We start from the raw sequence: 7407 nt of genomic DNA, 5'->3' as shown, positions 1-7407 counted from the left end.
TTTGGCAAGAATTTCAATTCAGCATGAAAATCACAGTTTTAATTTAAAATGACTGACTATTTCATTCATTCATTAAGTTTCTACCGCTTTTCCTCACAAGGGGGTGCTGGAGCCTATCCCAGCTGTCTTCAGGCAAGAGGCGGGGTACACCCTGGACTGGTGGCCAGCCAATCACAGGGCACATATAGACAAACAACCATTCACACTCACATTCATACCTATGGACAATACTAACCACTTTCCACCGTGCAACACTTACTACTGTCAAAGTAGGTGTTTCTATGCCAATGTTAGCATTTTTAGCCATTTTCATGACTAGGCACTATTATGCTGTGCAAGTATGCTTAAATTAGCATAATAACATTTTTAGCCTTTTCCATTGCTCGACAGTTATATAAAGACTTACCATTGCACCATTATGCCAGGTGTTAGCAAGCTAATGTTAGCATTGCTAGCATGCCAACATTAGCATTAGCATAGAGTACGCGGAGGACACCCACACATGCACCGGGAGAACATGCAAACTCCACACAGAGATGGCGTGGAAATGAACCCTGGTCTCCTAGCTGTGAGGTCTGCGTGCTAACCACTCGACTGCCGTACAGCCTGACCAACTATTTGTTAATATTCATTCATTCATACATTTTCACCCGCCTATCCTCATGAGAGTCGCGGGGGTGCTGGAGCCTATCCCAGCTGACTTCAGGCGAGAGGCGGGGTACACCCTGGACTGGTGGCCAGCCAATCACAGGGCACATATAAACTTTGTTAATATTAAATATTTAAATTGAGTTGAAAGGTGAGTACTTTGGGGTGCTTAACTTTCCATACAGGATTAAAGTCTCATGAGAAAACTGGACTGTTTGCATCATCCTGCAACACATTTTCTACAGCAGAGCTACTTAGAAACAGTTGTATATATTTGCATATCATCTGCATATCATTAGAATTTAAACAACATCAGCAAGGCTGCACGGTGGCCTTGTGGTTAACATGGCAGTCTTCACATCCCAAAAGATGCATTTGAAGCTAATTGGAGAGGCTGAATTCTCCTCAAGTCAGCTGGAAAAGGCTACAGCCCCCAGATTGGTTGGTAGAGTTGGGTAAACAAATTTTGATATAATCAATACAGTATCAGTATAAAATTAAATGTGTGATTACAGCCACATTGTTCGGTTTCTCCTATTTTTTTCACCAATAGATTTCGCACAACCTCCCTTTAGCTTGTTATACTTTTAAAATTATTTAATTACTATTTATTCTCTTAGGTACATGTATGTTCAGTTGTGTCTGCTCTTTTATTTGTCCTTGTCTGCTTTCTACATTTTTATTCGATATGCTGCTCTCTGTGTCCTTTAAATTGCCCCTCGGGGATAAATAAAGTGTTTTTGAACTTTGAACTTGAATCTGTGTTTTTGTTATTTAAATAAGGATGATTGAAAAATAACTCTATTTTTTAATGCTTGTACCTTATTCCTATTATACTAATTTCTTTATCATTTTTCGTGTATGTTACATGATGTATGGGAATTATAAAGTTCTTGTTTTCTTTTCAGATTCATTATTTTGTCCAGTCATGATGTGCTATACATATCACTATATTGACAGTTACTATGGTACCCATTATGCCAGTACTTCGGTACGTGACAAAAATAAAATAAAAATATATATATTTTTTAAACTTAAACTATATTAGGAAAGCAGGAAGTGAACAAATGTAACAGTTACTGATTGTAAAAGTACCAGATGGAGGGGTAGGATTTAATAAGCTTTGCTTCTTCCTACTCCTTTTGGACATGTGGAACTGTGAACTGATTATGTGATGCATTCAATTGTAACCTGATGCATGTTCAAATGAAATAAAACCATTACCATTACCATTACCATTACCATTACCATTACCATTACCATTACGAAATTTGGCTGTATGTATGGATGGTAATTTACAGCATACATATCACTGTTTAAAAAAAGCCAACGTGTTTGGAGATTTCGCACTTTCAGTTCTGCTGTCCTTGAATGCACCACAGTGCTGTGAGACATCAAAACTTACAATGAGATGTTCATGGATCATCTTATTATCATTCATTCATTCATTGCACGCAATTCCCTTATATGTGTGAGGCATATTTTGGACTTAAACCTAGATTGTGTTACACGTGAACAATGGCAATTGAGGCCATTCTGACATGAATTGGACGTTTTATGCTTTCAAAATGGACCCATTTCAGCGCACTGATTCTCCTCCATTTGTGCATTGCTTTTCCAGCTGAGCTCTTCCAAAACTTTCTAATATTTTCTTTTCAGTAAGAAACAAATGAGCACGGCTGTGCCAAATGAAATTACACAGCTGTGCTAGCACTTTGTTGATACTCTATCAGCTATTTGCAGTTTATGCACAGTGTGCTTTCTTCTGGCTTGATAATCTGAAAAGGAAACAGTGTCTCACCTGCATGTTGTAATCACTGAGGCTGTCTTAAAGAGCTACAAATACATTTGAAGCTTATATTGAACACTGTTTACACTCACATTTAAAGGTCTTCCACCATAGCAGGTCAGATTGTTTCTATGTAGACAAGGCCAGTAATTGCATTTTTATGCATTATATCATAAATCTTAGAAACATTTTGATTGAGTTTGTAATGTGATTGGGTTCCAGGGCAGCAGAAGAGAACGGATGTGATGCATTTTTCCTTGTGACACTTCCTCATTTCCCTTCCGTCGTACACAAGTCACTGTCAGTGACTCCCGAGTGAAGAGAGAGGTGTGAAAGAATAATTCACCCACTTACTAAGCTTGTCAATAAATCTCCCTGTGAGGTACAGGACACATGTTTCCTCCGGGTGAAATGCTGCAGGGCACCATTCTTTGAGGATGGTATTGGTGTTTGGACTGAAATCTTAAAGCTACGTCCACATGTGTATTGATTTTCAAACACAGTTTCCGTTTGATTGGGTTTTTGATGAGAATTTAGCCTCTCTTTTTGTCTGTTATACAATATTGGGCCAAACAATTTAGTACATGGGCTGCACGGTGGACGAGTGGTTAGTGCGCAGACCTCACAGCTAGGAGACCTGAGTTCAACTAACTTGAAACAAAACTGTAGGTTCACACTGTACGTTTTTAAATGTTAATTTCATTATAGGGGCTGCACGGCGGTACAGTGGTTAGCACGCAGACCTCATTGCTGGAGACCAGGGTTCAATTCCACCCTCGGCCATCTCTGTGTGGAGTTTGCATGTTCTCCCCGTGCATGCGTGGGTTTTCTCCGGGTACTCCGGTTTCCTCCCACATTCCAAAAACATGCTAGGTTAATTAGCGACTCCAAATTGTCCATAGGTATGAATGTGAGTGTGAATGGTTGTTTGTCTATATGTGCCCTGTGATTGGCTGGCGATCAGTCCAGGGTGTACCCCACCTCTCGCCCGAAGATAGCTGAGATAGGCTCCATATATCTGTATATATGAATATCTGTTGGGTACACAGATATTGTGTGGCAAAGGAAGTACTGTACTCTACTGCAAAGCAGTTTAAAATGCATAAATATGTTTATAGCAGTTAAAAGTAGTAATACTTCATGTCTGATATATTAAATTAAGTTGTAAAAACAGACACCACACTATTGTTTGTGTCTAAAATAATCAAAATCTACGTTGTTGGTGTTTGGGTGTAATACCACAAGGTCCACTAGGGGGTGCTGGCAGCGATGGTGGTATAGAGTAGGTGATAAAACGACAGAGGAAGAATAAATCCTAATGGTGAATACACATCAACTCATCGTGGATTGTCTTCCTTATTCTGTACCACAGGTTAGTATAAAGTAGAAATAATTTTACACAAACAACTGTAAAGAGTGTAGAAAATCGCTAAAGTAAACAGCTGACTGGAAAGTGGTGTTATAAAATATTTTGTATAGCATTTGAGCACATGTGAAATGGCTAATGCTAGTATGGCTAATGCTAGTATGCTAGCTTAATGTATGGTGAATAGCATTAAGCAGGCTCATTGAAATATGTGAATTTGTTACTGATATTAATGTACTAAAGATACGTGAAAAGTATACATTGGCTGTGGAAATTGTCACTAGATTGACATGTGAAGACAATGTTTTAACATCACAAATGCTATTGAATAACTGTTTAATCTGTGTTCAAATGCTTGTTTGACTGATAATGCTGGAAACTAATGGACAACTGTTGATGTGGTCGTCTTATGAGATCTCAAGTGTTGTTATTGTTCTCAGGAAGAATGAATCCTGATGGTGAATACACATCAACTCTTTGTGGATTGTCTTCCTTATTCTGTACGACAGGTTAGTATAAAGTAGAAATAATTTCTACAAACAACTGTAAAGAGTGTAGAAAGTCGCTAAAGTAAACAGCTGACTGGAAAAGTGGTCTGTTATAAAATATTTTGTAGAGCATTTGAGCACATGTGAAATGGCTAATGCTAGCAGGCCTTAATGTATGGTGAATAGCATTAAGCAGGCTAATTGAAATATGTGAATTTGTTACAGATATTAATGTACTAAAGACATAAGTATACATTGTCTGTGGAAATTGTCACTAGATTGACAATGATGTGAAGACAATGTTTTAACATCACAAATGCTATTGAGTAACTGTTTAATCGGTGTTCAAATGCTTGTTTTACTAATAATGCTAAATTGTCTTCCTTCAATTCATACCTCTCTCCAGGCTGCGGAGGGGCAACAAATACACGCTGCTGCTTTACAGATGGCATGTCTGCATGCGGTGTGTGCTGTACTAATTGCATCCTTGCAACGCATGGTAGTATCAGTCTATTTGTTGAAATAAAATCTGTTAGAGATTTCCATAATTTAGAGTGACTTTTATCCAATGTGATAAAAAATGGTGTAAACATAAACAATATTTTATATAGTCAATGTTCATATAAATAGCATATAAATTGTAATGGGTAATTCAGAGACCATGAGACACCTATATAACATTAGCGTGGAATGAATGTTGTTGTGTGCTGCTGCTCACCTGTTTTTAAATAACACCATTTCTGCAAGCTGACTTGCATCATTAGGGAAGCTGCATCACAAGCCTAAAGTCTGAGCAGGGGTTCTTTTTTTTAAGTCAGGATACATCCACATATCGAGGCTGCTCCCTTTTCTGGGATCAGACAACATCTTTGATTCGCTCCATTTACCATTAACAGCATGTCAATCATCCACACTCCTCATTTGAGGAAAACTACATAGAGCTGTGTCTTGCAGTCCAAAGACTTGAACTCAATCTACACTGCAGAGACGAGCGCCTCCACAGAGACCTCGATTGGAAGACGTTGTCGAGCCCCGGCAAAGTAGATTGTTACACCGTTTAACTCTCATCCCTCCGGGGAGAGTTGCAAACAACAAGAAACTCTGGCTGTTATTACTATCTTCTTTGTGATTTCAGACTCGACATGACAGGAAAGAGTCAGGTGGGGCTTGTCCATTGCGCCCCCCCAAAGAAACCACGCTGTACTAAGCCAATCTGGAGAGAACTGTGTACTTACACATACACATTTCATTCAGCACAAGTTGGATGATGGAGCATTTATATCTTTTATAATATCTCCACAAGGCTGTGGCCTTCCCTGCATCAATGAAGTGTTCTTTTTCCTTCACTGGATGTATTTATTTTTTCAAAATGTATAAATACAAGCCAAAGCAAACAAGATAAGAGATGAGTCAGTGGCAGTGAACTTATTATTTTTTCATTCCCCAGCCAACAATGTTGAGCATACAAATACTTAACAGTACTTACCGAAGCAACCACCAAGCTTACGACGTTCTGCCAACAAACCCACAAGGTTTTTGTTGGGAAAAAAAAGGCTTTATGATACTTTTGTGACAGCTTTAGCCTAGAATGACTCAATTGACTTGAAAAACAATATGGCTGATAAATATGAGTAATTACTATTTGCCACTATTTCTGAACTGTGCCCATTTATTTTGTTCAAGGGGAACTATTATGCTTTTTCCACTTTTTTATTTTATCTTAAGCAAGCTGGCGTCAGACCACCCCTCACAAAGCCTAACCTAGACCCATTAATTCTGTCCAACTTCCGTTCAATTTCACATCTGCCCTTCCTGACCGAGGTCAGGAACGTCAGCCACATCTGGCCTTCCCTGATATTGCTAACAAGCGACAATCAGGACCGTATCCGTGTTATTGAAAGTGCACAATGACCTTCTCACAGCCCTCGATTTTAAGAACACTTTCAGACCTTACAGCCGCTTTTGATACCGTGGACCATTCAGTCCTCATTTCCTGCCTGGACCACTGCGTTGGCCTCTGTGCTTCAACTATTCTTGTTATATCTCATCTAACAGGATTTTTTCTGTCATGATCAATGATTTTTCCTCAACAGTACTCACCTCTCCTCTGGCGTGCCCCATGATTCAATCCTTGGGCCTACCTTATTTTCACTCTATATGCTACCATTAGGACCAATTATCTCCAGACACAGTCATTTTTATGCTGCTGATGAACAGCTCTAACTACCAGTAATGCTGAGTGACAAGAACACACTAGATCCCCTCCATAGTTGTCTGCATGACATTAAACGACAACTGCCGCGGAAATTCCTTCAATTAAATGAAGGAAAACCGTAGTACTGGCGAAGGTTATCGAAAGCAGACCTTTAAAAAAAAAGCAATTAATGCCTTCATCAGCTGGAGACGTGATTATTGTAACGCCTTCTATACTGGAGTAAATCAGTTCCTCCCTTCGTAGGTTGGCCTCCTCACTAATGCTCCACAACTCCTTATTTCTAAAACCACAAATACTTAAACTTGCTGATATAGTTCATCTTCAATCAGCTAAAATAATGCATAAGGCTAAAAATAACCAATATGATCTCATGGAGTATGGCGTGATATGGTAATGGTCATGGTTTTATTTCATTTGAGTGCATCACATAATCAGTTCACAGTTCCACATGCTTATTAAATCCTACCCCTCCATCTGGTACTTTTACAATGAGTAACTGTTATATTTGTTCACTTCCTGCTTTCCTAATACAGTTTATTTTTTAAATTAAAATTTAAATGTAATCTTTTTTTAATCAAGCTTAATTAAGACATAATGGTCTTAATAATTAAGACTTTTAATTTTAATTTTAAACCGTATTAGAAAAGCAGGAAGTGAACAAATGTAACAGTTACTCATTGTAAAAGTACCAGATGGAGGGGTAGGATTTGAATTTAAAAAATAAACTGTATTCGGAAAGCAGGAAGTGAACAAATGTAACAGTTACTCATTGTAAAAATACCAGATGGAGGGGTAGGATTTAAATTTAACAAATAAACTATATTAGGAAAGCAGGAGGTGAACAAATGTAACAGTTACTCATTGTAAAAGTACCAGATGGAGGGGTAGGATTTAATAAGCA

General features: G+C 38.4%; 1 long non-coding RNA gene across 1 annotated transcript; it reads left to right on the top strand.

The window, feature by feature from the left end:
* Positions 1-3713: 3713 nt before the first annotated feature.
* LOC131137235 (uncharacterized) lies at positions 3714-6952 on the top strand. Its single transcript, XR_009131867.1, has 3 exons — positions 3714-3809; positions 4244-4312; positions 4698-6952. It is a non-coding gene; the product is annotated as an uncharacterized LOC131137235 (long non-coding RNA).
* The last annotated feature ends 455 nt before the right edge of the window (positions 6953-7407 follow it).

Source organism: Doryrhamphus excisus, chromosome 10 (assembly GCF_030265055.1).
Source record: "Doryrhamphus excisus isolate RoL2022-K1 chromosome 10, RoL_Dexc_1.0, whole genome shotgun sequence".
Lineage (NCBI taxonomy): Eukaryota > Metazoa > Chordata > Actinopteri > Syngnathiformes > Syngnathidae > Doryrhamphus > Doryrhamphus excisus.
Note: the sequence above shows the minus strand (reverse complement) of the source record. Positions and strands in the feature narration are given on the sequence as shown.